The 16,861-nt window shown below is 46.8% G+C and overlaps 1 protein-coding gene and 1 pseudogene across 2 annotated transcripts in view; both read right to left on the bottom strand.

Moving 5' to 3' along the window:
• VANGL1 (VANGL planar cell polarity protein 1) overlaps window positions 1-1,501 on the bottom strand; it is a 56,306-nt gene extending 54,805 nt beyond the window's left edge. Inside the window, exon 1 of one of the 2 annotated variants that reach the window (XM_049710368.1) lies at window positions 1,344-1,501. The gene's annotated coding sequence lies outside the window, so the exon portion shown is untranslated. The remainder of the gene's footprint in view (window positions 1-1,343) is intronic. The other variant, XM_049710372.1, reaches the window with a different exon arrangement.
• An 8,057-nt stretch (window positions 1,502-9,558) lies between these two features.
• Window positions 9,559-16,861, bottom strand: part of LOC125965379 (40S ribosomal protein SA-like) — a 107,033-nt pseudogene continuing 99,730 nt past the window's right edge.

The following is a 16,861-nucleotide window of genomic DNA, read 5'->3' on the forward strand; positions in this document are numbered from 1 at the left end:
TTACATAAAATGACTAATTACATCTCCCTGGATTCAGACAGTTTCTGCCATCTCACTTAAAGAGCCTAGGAGCTGTGTAATCAAACAACCCACCCACTGGAAGGAGAACGCTAATTAGCATTGTTGATTGGTGACACAAGTTATAATATTTTTCCAGCAACCCTGTAAAATTTATAAACACATCAGTGAAAATGCCAGATTCTTTACAGCTTGCTAGCTTTTGGAATAGATGTCTAAAAATACATGTATTTCCAATCACAGCCCCCCAAAAGGGGTTTAACAAAATGCACGTGCCAGCCACAAAATCATCATAATAAAGAGCTCTAACATCTCTTAACAAGCGGCTAAACAAGCTCACAACACCTTCGCGGGGTGGGCTTTATACCTGGTTTGAAGCTGTGAAAACTGAGCCACAGGTTTCTCGGCTCCAAGTCTCACTAGCTCATCTCCGGGCCGCCAGGCCGCGGCTCCGCCCCACTCCTGCCTGCGCCACCGACGCGTTTAAATTTTTATAAAGCTTCCACTTCCCCGGACACGTTTGCTTGGGACAGTTTAAAGCCTGCAGGAGGAAATGAGGTCCTGCCCGTGGCGAAGGCTGCCCCGAGGCGGTGAGATTGCCTCCAACCGGGACGCCTCGGGCAGAGACTAGCCGGACGCCTGCTGCTCCACCCCGGCGTCTTTGAAAGTAAACTCCTACCTGCCTGTTGCGCTCTCCGATGCGCAACCGGACTCGCCCCCCGCCCGCCTCCCTTCTGTAAGCGAGGTGGCAACACAGGCCAGCTCTATGCCGGTTTCTGGCCCAGGGTCGGGCGGGTCCCCGGGCGCGGGCTGTTCCCGGGTCGAGCCCCACGGCGGGGTGGGAACCACGGAACGCGCCCGGCTCTCGGGGTGCGCAGGGCGGTCCGGCCCCAGCCCCGCAGGGCCGGTGCCTCAGCGCGGGTGCCTGCAGGAACGCTCGGCCACTCCCTGCCGGCCGGGGCGCGCACCCCAAAGTGCAGCCACGGTAGAAGCGAGCGTCCGAGGCGTGGGGAGGAAATGCCCGGACCGAGGAAGTGGGGTGCGCGGGGAGTGCGGCCCCGGGGCGGGAGGGGCGCACCTCGCGGGGATGGGAGAGGAGTGGGGTCCCGGGAAGCACGGCTCGGGCTATGGACCGCGGGAGGGAAGGAGGCTCCCGGCCAGAGGCGGGAGAAGGGCAGTGAACCGGGGTCTGAGTCCGGGGTGGGGCTGCGGGAGGAGGACCCAGGGGCTCGCGGGGTCGCGGGTCCGGGTGGGGGCGTCTCCCCGCGGGAGGTCTGCACCCCGCGCCCGCCGCCCCGCCGCGCCCGGCCTGCGGCGGGACTCACCTCCGCGCCGGCCGTGCGGGCTCCGCGGCCCGCGGTCTCGGCTTGCAGCGGCCCCGACTCTGCGGCCTGCACTGGGCTCTTGTAGAGGCAGAGCCCCGCCGCCGCCGCCGCTGCACTGCTGCTTTCCGCTTCCTGTCCCGGCGCCGCCCCGCAGCCCGAGCCCAGCCCTGCGAGCCCGGCGCGGCCGCGAGCCAAGAGCAGCGAGCGCGGCCGGCCCAGCCGAGGGCCCGGCCCACCTGCAGCGCAGGGCGGGGCCCGCCGGCGTCTCCCCCCAACCCCCAGGCTCAACGCGCCCCGGACACACACGCACACACACTCAAACACACACACCGACTCACACACCCATTCAGGCACACTCGTACCCACACAGACCCTAGGGGCTGACCACACACACACACACACACATTCATCCACACATCACAAACACATGGTCAGGGATTAACCCCCCAGCACCCCAACATACTTGCACGCTCAAACTTACTCATGCACACACAGACTCACAATCATGCACAAAATTCAAGCCTGTCTGCCCCCAATGGAGCCCCAAAACACATTTGCCCAGCAGCCCAGGGACTAACCCCCTACACACACACACACACACACACACACACACACACACACTCACACACTCAAATACACATATTCCAAGAACCAGCCCACAAACGTCCATATATACCCATACCTCAACCCACATACACACTCACACTTAAACTCACATGCAGCTCAGGAAATGACCCCACATGTAACCATGCACACCCAGACCCCCTATAGGCCCCCAAAGCCGACCCTACCCCTCCTCCTCCCTTTAACAGTGTGGTCACTGACCCCCAACCCCAGTATCCTAGAAGCTACTGGAAGAGCACACCCCTGAAGGCAGGCAGCCCCAGGTTCCAATCCTGATTCAACCAGGTCTGCTTCTAAGTCTTTGTTTCCCCGTCTGAAAAGCAGAGAGGAAGATAAAGCCAGCCTTTGCAGGACAGCGGTGAGGATTATGAAAAGTGGCTGGTGCCCAGTAGACACTGAACAGTTGCCAACTATTCATATGAATATTTACACTCTTCTTACTTCGTTGTCTTGTGTGGGTGAATAGGGTTAGGGGTCCATGTGGAGAGTCTGGAGTCTGGCTGGGACCCAAAGCAGCTTACATGGCAGTGCTGCCCAGTAGAGGTGGTGTATAATGAAGTAGTGTGGGCAGTGGGATGGGGAAACATACCCATGCTGAACTAGCCTTAGTTACGGAAATTTTGCCCCCAAAGCCCTCACTCTTCCCTCACCCCCTCTTCCCCATCCTCCCTAGTCCCCATTCTCTCTCCCATATATATTTCTTGAGGACATTATATGTTCAATGTAGGTGATCTTCATGCAGCCCCATCTGGCCACCAGGCTTACTGCTCACTCTTGGCCGTGTAAGGCGTCTGACCCTCCGCCTCGCCAGCCTCTTACCTGTCTCCTGAGGGCAGCCAGCTTCCTAAGGTTAAAGCCCATTGTCTGTCCACCTGAATCAGTGCTCAGGTGCAGAAATGTAGAGTTTTATAAAAACATGTCTCTTTCGTCTTTAAAGTGTAGACCCTTCAAAGTTATAACAGGCCAGGGTTTTCCAATTGTAGTTATGATATTACTGAATAGCTCCCATGAGATCTACAGATCCTCAGTGGATTTTCATGAAAAGTGATCTTAGTACACTTTAGTGTATTATGTCTACCTTACCATGTGGTGCTTTTGTGGGAAAGAGAGGTAGTGCAAAATAAACGCTTTTTTAAGATAATCAATTCCATCTACTTTAAATGCCATCTACTGTTTGTTTTTATCCGACAATCTCAAGTATTCGAGTTTAAAAGATGAGTTGGAAAACTTCTCAGGGACTGAATGATGGCATAACCCGGCTCTCGTTACCTGTCACAAAGTGGGTCAGCCTTAACCTAGGGTTCGGTTAGCAGGCTTACCGAACTCTTGCCTAGACTCTGGCTTAACCTTAATCGGTAAAAAGGGTAATATTGGGGGCTCCATCTGCCACTCCTTGGTCTTATCATTTGTGCCAAAGTCAGTTGGGGAAAGGGGGTACTATGTACTGGGTGCTCTCAAGACAACAGCGTGACTGTAATTCCACAAATTCATGCCTATATCTCTTTCCCTTCCTGCCCATTCTTGCAGATTTCCCACACCCTGAAATGCTACCCACTAAAGTTCTTCCTGCTACCAAGGTCCAACACAAATGCTGTCTCTATAAAGCCTTCTCCAGTTCTCCCAACGAGAAAACATTCTCTTCTCCTCATTTGAATTCTCTGGATTTTTATGTTCACCTTCTCCCGTGTATTGGTTATTTTGTCTCCTCAATAATGTATAAATGCTAAATCTTTATCTCTTTTCTATCACAGGTCTTTCCACATAGTAGCCATTTTGAAAACTACTTAGCAAATGAATGAATGGCTATAAAATACCATTTGTCCTGGGAAATTAATAATCTAATCAGGAAATCTAATTGGAAAGTAATCTAATTGGCAAGTTATGACATGTGCACATAAAGATAGTTAACAACAAAAGAATATATAAAATGCTAAATTGGCACACTTTTTACGAAGTCACTTATCCAGCCTCAAGAATTCTGAATACACCTGAAAAACAGGAGTTAAGTGAGAAAGGCCTCTGATCGACTGAATAGATTGCATAAATTTATGCTTTAAAACAGATAGACTTTGGGACTTCCCTGGTGGTGCAGTGGTTAAGAATCCACCTGCCAATGCAGGGCACAGGGGTTCGAACCCGGGAAGATCCCACATGCCGCAGAGCAACTAAGCCCGTGTGCCACATCTACTGAGCCTTCGCTCTAGAGCCCGCGAATCACAACTACTGAGCCCACGTGCCATAGCTACTGAAGCCTGAGCGCCTAGTGCCCGTGCTCCGCAACAAGAGAAGCCACTGCAATGAGAAGCCCACGCACTGCAACGAAGAGTAGCCCCAGCTCGCTGCAACTAGAGAAAGCCCGCGCGCAGCAATGAAGACCCAATGCGGCCAAAAATAAATAAATAAAAATTTAAAAAATCCAAAACAAATAGACTTTATACATAGGAGAATCTCTCATGCCCTCACTTAAGACACTGTTTACATATAGTTTACAAATATTTCTATAAACTTTGTCGTCTGATTCCTAAGTCCACTGTAGGTTAGAAACACATTAAAAGAGAGCAGGAGGTGACCTCAGGAGATCCCAGGGACCGCAAAGGGGGATCATTGCAAAGACTGTTTAACTCCAAAACTCATGCCCTTTCCTTTTACCAGTTACTCCTCTTGGTACATTATCACATCACAGAATACTGATGACCCTGAGTTATAAAAGTTAGATGGATATTCTGTCGATAGTACCCTATTTAAGAAGACAGGGAAGATGTTGAAAAAAAATTAGATTTCCATCCAAAATGTTTGAAATGTTAAGTGGTGGTTCTTTAAAAGTCCATTTTCTGTAAAATCTACATATGTGTAATATCTGCTTATAGGTTAATAATGCCAGTGATAAGGTGCTAAAATATGGGTTATTAGTGCCCACAGGGAGAGTCACACGGGTCTGAATGGTCAAGGTCAACTTGTCCATGAGGACAAGAAAAGAAAAGAAGGAAAAGAGGAAAGAAAGAAGTGGAACGAGCACAGGTGGAGGACAGCGGCTGGAACAGTTACTGGCTTATCTCAAGTACTTGCTTAATCAATATGAGTTGAATAAATGGGTAAATAGTATTTCTGTTTGGAGTCTGGGCAGGGGTGTGGATAGAACAGTGTCTGAGATAGAGTCAAGGGCAGTGAGCAGAGTGGTTAAGCTCAAGAAAAGGGCTCATGCTGAGACCTAGAGGATTCCAAGTTGAGTGGCTAGGATTAGAAGACGGAGAACTTGGAATCCAATATTAGTATCTGAACTTTTTAAAATGGGCTAGCAATGTGATAAAGTATTCATCCACCCAGCCGTTCATTCAAAAACACATACTTAGTACCTACTAGAGGCAGGCAATGTATGAGCTACGGAGAAACAAAAGTAGATAATGTAATATTGATCCGTGATTTGACAAGTTAGTCAACAAATATTGAGCACTTATTTTTTTAAATTAATTAATTAATTTATATTTGGCTACATTGGTTCTTCGTTGCTGCACGTGGGCTTTTCTCTAGTTGCAGCAAGAGGGAGCTACTCTGTTTTGGTGCGTGGGCTTCTCATTGTGGTGGCTTCTCCTGTTGCGGAGCACGGGCTCTACGTGCTCGGGCTTCAGTAGCTGTGGCACGTGGACTCAGTAGTTGTGGTGCATGGGCTTAGTTGCTCCACGGTATGTGGGATCTTCCTGGACCAGGGATCGAACCCGTGTCTCCTCCATTGGCAGGCGGATTCTTAACCACTGCACCACCAGGGAAGTCCCTGTTGAGCACTTATTAGTGCCAGTCACTATTCTAGGCTCTGGGGGTACATCAAAATAGACAAAAGCTTCTGCCCTCAAGGAGTTTATATTCTAGTGAGAGGAGATGGGCAAATGAGCAGCATGTCAGATGGTTTAACAAGTGCTCAGGAGAGAACAAAGCGGGATGGGAGACAGGGGTGGGGGTGGGGTGTGCCCCTCGCTGTCCTGGAGGATGTCTTACTGCAGCTTCAACAGAGCCTCACAGGGGAAGAGGAGAGCGCTGGGACCAGAGCAGCACAGAGAAAGGGGCCAGCTTAGCCTGATGAAGCGGCGTGGCTTCACCCGGCCATGACCCTGGGAGCAAAACTTGAAGGATGAGTATTTGACAGAGGAAACGGGAGGAAGCATTCTGGGTACAGGCACAGAAGCGTGGCAGAGTACGCCCAGGAAGCCATGTCAGACGGTGTGCCGCGCTGATGCGCTGGAGGAGAGTGGGAGCGGGGTGGCGCAGGAGGCCGTGCAGAGCCGCAGGTCTGGAAGGATGAGGCACCAAAATGCCGCTGGTGTCCGGAAGGACAGGAAGGAAGCTCTGAAGCAGCACGGCTCCTCGGGGGCCTGCCAGCAGTTTGGCCTGGGGAGAGCATACGGGAGGAAACAGGTCTGGGATGGGTGGGAGGGGGCAGCACGACCTGGAAAAAGGGGGTAGAGTCCGGAGCTCGCAGGGCTCTATGTGGTGAGCTTAAAAGTGTGAGTTTTGGGCTTCCCTGGTGGCGCAGTGGTTGAGAGTCCGCCTGCCGATGCAGGGGACACGGGTTCGTGCCCCGGTGCGGGAAGATCCCACATGCCGCGGAGCGGCTAGGCCCGTGAGCCACGGCCGCTGAGCCTGCGCGTCCGGAGCCTGTGCTCCGCAACGGGAGAGGCCACAACCGTGAGAGGCCCGCGTGCCGCAAAAAAAAAAAAAAAAAAGTGTGTGTTTTATCTGGTAGGCAATAGCCGTCGGAGAGGAATAAGATGAGCTGACTTTGCGGTTTGGAGAGTGGCTTCTTGAGGAAAGAGTGAAGGCAGAGGGACCAAATAGGAGAGACATAGGGAGCCTGAAGTGATGAATGGGCCTGAGTTACTGCAGCCTTTGGAGGCAAGTATCAATCACAGATAGGGAACAGAGAGGAAGAAGAAGTTCAAGGAGAAAAGGGAAGTTCAGTTTTAGGTATGTTGAGTGTAAGTATCTTTGGGAGGTGCAGGTGCAAACAATAAGAGGTCACATTTATTGAGCATTTATTATATGCCAGCACTGTTCTGAGTATTTTATAGGTCTTATTCATCCTTCACAACAACCCATGTTTTAGGTATTATATCACCTATATCCATTTTACAGAGAAGGAAACTGAGGCATAGCAAGGTTTAATAAACGGCAGGAGATCATGCAGCCGCTGACAGGTGGCGCCAGGCTTTGACCCAGGTTTTGCTGACCACAGACTCCCCGCCTTTAATCCATCAGCTGTACGGCTTCTTGGCAGTGTACATTTAGAACTCAGGAGGAGACGGGCTACTGACAATGAATACAGTTTTCAGAGATTACATGTGGTTGACAATGAAGTAGAGAAAAGAGCAAGAGGTGGGTAGAAAACTGCAGAACGTGTGAGGCAGAGAGATATGACAGGGACATGCAGAGGTGACAGGTGTCATAGTTGTTTTGTTTCGAAATAGGAAATCCTGAAGCCTGTTTATAGACCAGGGAGAAGAAATCTTAAATTTCAAAATTTAGGATGGGAGGGGTAACTTGGGGGATGGGTGGAAGGACTAGCCTTGTAAATGTACAGACAGAGGTGAGCCTAATGTGAGCATGGAGAGTCAAGGGCATCTCAGTATTCTCCATGAAGTAGGAAGCAAGAGGCTCTAACGGAGCCTGGGAGGCCAGGAGATGGAGTCCAGAGAGAGGAGGTATATCTGATGGCTTCTCAGGGGCCCTTTGAACATCTGATGCCGCGGGGATGGAAATCACAGAAAATGCACATTCCCCTTTATCTTTGCAAACTATTTGAATGGACTCACAGACTCAAGGCCTCTAAGGGACCCCAGACATTGTCCTTTCTACAGCCTCTTCCATGTCTAAGAATTGTTATCCTTAATGAGTTGAGTTTGAGGTGAGAGTGGGATGCCCAAATAGAAACATGAAAAAGCAGAGGAAATGATGAGACTTTCTATATAACAGCTTTCTTGGGCTCGGGAGTGTAGTCTATGGACAAGAAAGCAAATGTGCTCTGTGTAAAGCGGAACCTAAACACGCAGCCATGACCCATGGACCAAGTGCACTAACGCCCCAGTGGGGCCAGGCCCTGGCATCCGCGCTGGTCCACAGGCCTGGGTGGGCAGCTGACTCCCACGCCCAGCGGCTCTCATTACCAGGGGAGCTGGGAGGCCGCGCGATGTCAGGTAGAGCTCAGATCTCAGAAGCAGGATGCTGCCAAGGCTTCAGTCAACCCTTCCTTTTCACTTGTTATCAGTGAAAAGGAGAGAAGCTGGGGCAGAGAACCTGATGGAGACACCAGTCAGAACACATGGCTCTGGGGCTTCTAGGTGTTCCCAAGGTGATTCCACTTGCCTGGGCTGTGCAAAGGATCACACTCAGGGCCAGTCATGGGCAGGGATGGACTGGCTAATGATACCTTCTGGGGACTGGAAGTTTCTTCTTTAATGTTGTTTTTAATCTGGGGAGTCATCATCAGCAATTCATTACCTATTTATAAGAAACACTTGGATAACACCCTGCATACTGCGTTAAGCTAATTACTTGGACTAACACCAGGTGGCATTATTTCCTAAGGGTGAACCAGCCTCTGGCACTCCTGGCCTGGGCTCAGACTCCGGGCTGTGGAGCAGACACAGGTGTGGAAGGAAGGCCTCGGCTTCTGGCCCACAGCCAGATCTACTCACCGCAATTCACCAATAGTGTCCATGGTTGCTGCAGAAGGGGAAGGCCAAGTTCTGGGCATAGAAGGACAGCACCATTAATCCATCTTAGTGATCAGGGTTTGAGTTAATTATACCTTTTTATTTTCTGCATTTCTAATGCTTTGACATCTGGGGGCCTTGCCGCCCCAGGAGAGACTGCCCCCCTCAGGGCTAGCTAATTCCTAGACATAGTAAAGACTCACAAGCGATGCTCTTCATAGGCAAACCAACCAATCCAGAATCCATACCCCATCCTTCTCCTCTATCCAACTCTCACACTCTGGACCACTATCCATCTGCCCTAATCACCCCAGGGTCAGGTATGGGACAAGTAGAGACAGGCCCTACACCCCAGAACCTGCTGAAATTATTTAAACCAGAAATGCTTAAGCTTGCTTACCCTGCCTTACTTGTTCCCTCTCACAGGAAAATAAAGGCTCTGGCCCATGTTTTCCTCCCACTCTCCCTGCCTCCTCACTGACCCTGGTGCTTCTCTGTGCGGCCCTGCCTGGTGTAGTGTACCCCCTCCTCTTGGAATTGTCCTCTCAAAGGCAATTGTCTCCTGATCTGTTGGCCTTATCATACCTGAATAATCATAAAACCTACATTTTAAAACAGGGTTTCTATTGAAGCTGCTCATTTGTGAACCATATAAATGATGAGACAGAGAGAAGGAATTAATATTTATTCTGTTTTTTATTATGTGGCAGGCATTGTAATAGTCATTTTAAATCTATTATTTAATAGTATTTTCCTGGTAACACTGTAGTGTAGATTTTTTTTTACAAAAACTCAAATAGTTTAAGTGCCATTTCCAAGGTCACAGAAGCTAAACCCAGGCTTTCTGGTTTCCAGCCAGACTTTCCCATTGCACTGGTTGTAGATAATTAAGACAGATTTCTTCTTGCTCTTACTTTATTCCCTCTTCCCTTCTCTGTTTAATGATCCCTGCTTACCCCATCCTCTACCACTTTTCTTTCCTTCTACTTTTCCATTTATTTATTTATTAGCAACTGTTTATTTTCCATCAACCTATTCCTTCAGACCAGTCTGCGACCTCAGGTCGAGTAGCAGTGAACATGGGAGCTGGAGCAGTCCATTCACTCTGAAATCCCTTCTTGGTCACAGCCTTTTCAGCTGAGGCCTGCTCTTCCTTTTCAATCTCTTCAGGATCCCTGTAGAAGCAGAGATCAGGCATGATCTCTGACGGGAGGTGGTGGCACGGGAGGTGGTGCCACGCATGTGCAGAACTTCCCAGGCCAGCACCCAGCACATCAGACCCACTGAGTGGGCTCTCTTATTGCTACACAGGATGGCAATGTCCACATAGCACAGAGGAGAGTCTGTGTTACAGGGAGCGATGGTAGACAGGTTAACGTAAGACTCCTCTGTGAGAGGCTGGTGTCGGCCCTGGGATCAGTAACCACCGGAAGTCTTGGCTCCCCAAAGGCTGCCTGGATCTGGTTAGTGAAGGTTCCAGGAATGGAGCATCCACTATAGGAGTGGCTCCGATGGCAGCAGCAAACTTCGGCACAACTCGCTGGCCAGAGGATATGACACTGACATCAGCCGGGTTTTCAATGGCAACAATCGTGCAAGCTGCCAACAGGACCTTCTCCCAAGTTCTCTCCAGATTTATGATATAGATGCCATGTAGATTCCTTTTGTAGCTGTGCTGTTCCATTTGGAAGTCGAGGTTGGTGACATCTAAGTGGGTTCCTGCTGCAGGGAATTTGAGGACATCCTCCTCCTTTATTTGCAGGACATCAAGGGCTTCAGATATTGTGAAAGTTTCCCTTTAAGTTGTTATGGGAACGCAGAACAGCACCATATGGACCCCTGTCTGGGTAGTTCGGAAAGGCCCTACCTTTCCCCTTAAACAAAACAATGTCTTGGCAATGTTATTTGTGTGTGTGTTTCTTAACTAGGTGAAAATCTGAAAGACAAATCATAAATTCCAGGATATAATAAAATTTCTTCTTTTAACTACAGAAACTTTCCGTTCTGAACTTATGATTATTTTTACATTTTAAGTGCAATAATACAATTTCAAATATGTACTTTGTTTTAAATGCTTTTGTAAAACGCCAGGGCCAAGATAGAGGAAAAGCTCTGGATTTATCCTCCCATGTGAAATAACTATAAATTCAGACAAAATATATGAAACAACAGGATTCAAGAAATTGGATCAGGTAACAGAAGACAGTGATCCCTGAGATGCAGGACACCAACTAGGTCATCCCCATGGTGGCCCTAACTTTCTGCCTAAAGAGTTTTTAGGCTGTGGTATAAGGAGGGGGAACCAAGCAGAGCCTAGTGGGCCCCTGCACTGAACAGGTAGAGCTAATAGGGTTTAAGGAGGCAAAGGAACAGAGATGAGAAAGCTGCAGGTAAGGAGAACTCTAGAAAAACACAGAGGCTCCCCTTAAGTACTCAGTTGAGTGCTGTTCAGTGTATGTGTGTGAGGAAAGAACACCCTGAAAGGATAAAAGGGGGCAATACCTAGAGTCACACAGTAAATAGTATCTGTTATGACCAGCCAGGCTGGCAAACCTCACAATCCATGAAGCACTGGGTAGTGTAATCAGACTGGTCTTGCCTCAGTAGTGGGGCCAAAACACCCTAGATTAAATGCTGCTCTGGTTGGGCCAAACGAAGCTTCAAAGCAAAACCTGAAAGCATCAAACTGTTTCCAAGTACTTTATGTTCCAAACAAAGGTCAAGAACATTTATGAAATACACAAATATGCAGCATTCAGCAAAGTACAGTAACAGGGATCCTATAAAAATTACCAAACATATAAGGAGGTAGAAGAATGTGGCTTAAAAGGAGGAGGAAAATCTATCAATTGAAACACCAGAATTGACACAGATGATAGAATGAGTAAAACAAACAAACAAAAACCCCTTTAAAACGGTAATTCAGAAAGCTAGGCGTGGTACAGCCACTGTGGAGAACAGTATGGAGGTTCCTTAAAAAAAACCAAAACTAGAGCTACCATATGATGCAGCAATCCCACTCCTGTGCATATATCCAGAGAAAACCATATTTTGAAAAGATATATGTACCCCAGTGTTCATTGCAGCACTATTTACAATAGCCAGGACATGGAAGCAACCTAAATGTCCATCGATGGAAGAATGGATAAAGAAGATGTGGTATACGTATACATGGAATATTACTCAGCCATAAAAAAGAATGAAATAATGCCATTTTCAGCGACATGGATGGACCTAGAGATTATCATACTGAGTGAAGTAAGTCAGACAAAGACAAATACCATATGACATTGTTTATATGTGGAATTTTTAAAAAATGGTACAAATGAACCTATTTATAAAACAGAAATGGAGTCACAGATGAAGAAAAAAACGTGCTGTTACCAAGGGGGGAAGGGGGGGAGGGATAAAGTGGGAGATTAGGATTGACATATACACATTACTATATATAAAATAGATAACTAATAAGGACCTACTGTATAGCCCAGGGATGTCTTCTCAATACTCTATAATGGCCTCTATGGGAATAGAATCTAAAAACGAGTGAATGTTTGTATAACTGATTCACTTTGCTGTACAGCAGAAACTAACACAGTTTTGTAAATCAACTAATACTCCAATAAAAATTAATTTTAAACAAAGCTGGGGGAAAATTAAACATGATAACCAGAGAAATGGAAGATGAAGTCCAAGTTGAGCTTCTAGAGATGAAAACTATAATGTCTGAAATAAAAAATATACCAGGTAAGATTAGCAAAAGATTAGACATAGTAGGAACAAAGATCAGTGAATTTGAAAATATAGCAAAAGAAACTATCCAAGTTTGTTAACCTCTTCTTATGCAATGTGTAATCCGTTGTTAATCCCATCCAGTGTACTTCTTCATTTTGTAGTTTTCATCCTAAAAGTTTGAATTGTGTCTCTTTTATATTGTCCATGTTTCTACTTAAATTTGAAATGAAATAACTATTTTAATGTCCTTGTCAGCTAAATTTAACATCTGTATCAATTCTTTGTCATTTTCAAATGGCTGATTGATTTCTTCCCCCTCACTATGGTCATATTTTTATGCTTCTTTGGATGTCTAATAATTTTTTATTGGATACTAGACATTGTGAATTTTTTTGATGACTGTTAGACTGTTAGATAGTTTTGTATTCCTATAAATATTCCTGAGCTTTGCTCTGAGATGCAGCTAAGTTATTTGGAAGTCGTTTGATCCTTTTAGGTCCTCCTTTTAAGACCTGTTATGTGGGACCAGAGTCATGTTTACTCTAGGGCTAATTGCTTCCCAATACTGAGGAAGACATTTCTGAGTACTCTACCCAATACCCCATGGATTATGAGGTGGGAACAGGCACTATTCCTAGTTAGTGTGAGCACCAGGTACTTGTCCCTCTAATCCTTTTGAGTGGTTCTTTCCTCAGTCTCAATACTCTCCTCACATTAATACACTCATCAGTATTCTGTAGAAGTCATTAAAGGGACTCTCTGAGAATCTCTGAGGTTCTCTCTCTGTGCAGCTCTCTCCTCTCTGGTACTCTCTACTGGAAACTCTAGCTACCTTAGTTTCTCTGGACATTCAGAGAAATGTCTCCTTATCTCATGCAGTCTTCTGGGCTTTTCCAGGTTTGCCTTTCCTAACCACAGTAGGATTTCTCCCAAGAGAGTAAGCCTGGGCAATCATAGGTCTCACTTTGTTTGTTCCCCATCTATCAGGGATCACTGTCCTCTGTTGCCTAATGTGAAATGTCTCAAAACCACTGTTTTGTGAATATTGTCCAGTTTAAAAGTTTTAGGCAGGAGGGTAAATCTGGTCACTGTTACTCCATCTTAGTTAAAAGTAGAACCCCTGGATGATTTACATGTAATTTAATTATTGACTTGGTTGGCTTTATATCTACTATGTTGCTCAGGGTTTTCTGTTGTTTTGATTTGTTCTTTTCCATTATTTTCCTTTTCTTGCTCTCATTTGTATTAATTATTTATTCGTGATTTCATTTTATACATTATTAATTCATTCGTTACTTTTTTAAAAGGCTTTTTTTAGAGCAGTTTTAGGTTCACAGGAGAATAAAGAGGAAGGTACAGAGATGTCCCATGTACTCCATGTATGTACACCATACATGCACAGCTTTCCCTGTTATCAACATCCCCCACCAGAGTGGTCCATTTGTTACAGTTGATGAATCTACAATGACACATCATAATTACCCGAAGTCCATAGTTTACCTTAGGGTTCACTCGGTGTAAATTTCATGGGTTTGGACAAGTGTATAATGACATGTATCTATTGTTATAATATCATAGAGTATTTTCACTGCCTTAACAATGCTTGGTGCACTGCGTATTCATCCTTCCCCCTCCCCAACCTTGACATCCACTGATCATTTTTCTGTCTATATTTTTGCCTTTTCCAGAATGTTCTATAGTTGGAGTCATACAGATATAACCTTTTCAGATTGGCCTATTTCACTTAGTAATATGCATTTAAGGTTCCTACAGGTCTTTTCATGCTTGATAGCTCATTTCTTATTAGTGTGGGATAATTTTCCATTGTTTGGATGTACCACAGTTTATTTATCCATTCACCTACTGGAGAACATCTTGGTTGCTTCCAAGTTTTGGCAATTATGAATAACGCTGCTATAAACATCTGTGTTCAGGTTTTCGTGTGGATATAAGTTTTTAACTCCTTTGGGTAAATATCTAGGAGCACAATTACTGGATCATATGGTAAGAGTATGTTTAGTTTTGTAAGGAACCACCAAACTGTCTTCCAAAGTGGCTGTACCATTTTCCATTCCCATGAGCAATGTAGGAGAGTTCCTGTTGCTCCACAACCTCACCAGCATTTGGTGTTGTCAGTGTTCTGGATTTTGGCCATTCTTATAGGTGCATGGTGGTATCTCGTTTCAATTTGCATTTCCTTGATGATATATGAGGTAGAGGATCTTCTTATACACTATTTGCCATCTGTATGGCAGTGCTGAAATGTCTTTTAAGGTCTTTGGCCAATTTTCTAACCGGGTTTTTGTTTTCTTATTGTTGACTTTTACTAGTTCTTTGTGTATATATATATATATATATATATATATATATATATATATATATATATTTTTTTTTTTTTTGCAGTACGCGGGCCTCTCACTGTTGTGGCCTCTCCCGCTGCGGAGCACAGTCTCCGGACGCGCAGGCTCAGCGGCCATGGCTCACGGGCTTAGCCGCTCCGCGGCATGTGGGATCTTCCCGGACCGGGGCACGAACCCGTGTCCCCTGCATCGGCAGGCGGACTCCCAACCACTGCACCACCAGGGAAGCCCTTGTTAAGCTTTTAGTTTACTTTTTACTTGTTTGTTTAGCAGCCTCATCTTTCTCCCAGGCTCTGCCAAAAGAGAGACACTGTGTGTGTCCCACCTTGCCTTTGAGGGTCTTGTTCCTCCTTGGAATCTGGTTAACTTAGTTGCCTTGTGAACTCAGATCACTCATGGGCTCTATAAAAGTTATAATTTTATAGTTTATCTAGCTTTTACTCATTGTTAGGACGGGAATAACATTCTTTCCAGCTCTCTTCATCCTGAGCGAAAGCCTCATTCTCTTAGCATCGAATTCACTCTTTTTAAAAAAAGTTTTGTTTAATCTTTTTAAATTATTATATTTTTTTTTTTGGCTGTGTTGGGTCTTCCTTGCTGCACGTGGGATTTCTCTAGTTGCAGCGAGCGAGGGCTACTCTTCATTGTGGTGCGTGGGCTTCTCAGTGCGGTGGCTTCTCTTGTTGCAGAGGCTAGGCTCTAGGCACGTGGGCTTCAGTAGTTGTGGCTCACGGGCTGTAGAGCGCAGGCTCAGTAGTTGTGGCGCACGGGCTTAGTTGCTCCATGGCATGTGGGATCTTCCCGGACCAGGGATTGAACCTGTGTCCCCTGCACTGGCAGGCGGATTCTTAACCACTGCACCACCAAGGAAGGCCCTGAATTCACTCTTTTTCTTAATGGCCAGAAGAGGTGAGTCTCCCATTTCACACAAAGGAAACTGAGATCTTGGAGAGGTTATCCTCCTCGACTAGTAGGTGATGATGCTGGGACTCCTCAGCTACCAGAAATCTGTGAGGTCTTCATTGGGATGGAGGGGCAGGATGAGACAGCAGAAAGCTTGGGCACCCTGGGAGGTGAGAGAGCATGAGGAATAGTCGCTGCCCAAGGGGTGAGGGTCCAAATATTCACGCTTCGGTCGGAGGCAAGAATCGAGCTATCAACCCAAACCAAAAAGCCTGGCTGGGTGGCTTTCTGAAACATCACTGGCTAAGAATTGACCCACCCAGTGTAGGGGAAGAGGATTGTGGAGGACAGTGCTGATGCATCCACCACAACTCTGCTTTACACTCAGGATCCAGGACGATGCCTCACACTCCCCCTCCACCGCCTGCCCCCCTGACCTTCACAGCTGTGCTCTCCGCCACTCCCAGCCTACTCCATGCCCCTCCACGATGCAGACACACTAGCCTACTTGCTGTTTTTCAAACACACTCCTCCCTTTCCTAACATTATTGACTTCTTCAAGGTGTTGCCTGAACCTGTAATGCCCAGTCTGACTCTCACAAAATGCCCTCAGGTCTGCCTTCCAAAGCTGAAGATAGGGAGAAACAACTCTGTGTGTATATGTGTGTGTGTGTCCATCCAAGAGAGTGATGAGGGCAACAGTGTGCATTGTGTATGTGAAATGAAAGTAAGGCTCTGGGTGTGACTGGCAGGAGGAGGGCACCCCAGCAAAGGTGAGGGATGGCTCAGAGGGCACTCAGAGGGGAGCAGAGGCAGGCAAAAATGGGCTTGCTCATTTTATCACAATTCTAGAGCAGCCCTGGAGAGATGCATCTCATCCATCAGTGCTAATGTTTTGGTGACGTAAGTGCCTAGCTACAAATGAGACAGAGTTAGTGCAGCAGGGTAACGATGACAGCTCTTGCTGGGGATGCTCTTCCAAGCCAGCTGCATGAAAAGGGACCCAGTGAGGTTGCCCCTGCTGCAGACAGAGGCGCAGACAGGGTAGGCACACCTAGGTGAATGGCTTGAGGGGTCGCGGAAGGTCTAATGCTAGAGTGGATGAAATCCCACGATTAGGGATTCAATACTTCACCATGTCCTCCATACCATGTCTTTTAAAATGCAAATCTAAGAAGGGTGATATGTTTGATTCCTT

Source organism: Orcinus orca, chromosome 1 (assembly GCF_937001465.1).
Source record: "Orcinus orca chromosome 1, mOrcOrc1.1, whole genome shotgun sequence".
NCBI lineage: Eukaryota > Metazoa > Chordata > Mammalia > Artiodactyla > Delphinidae > Orcinus > Orcinus orca.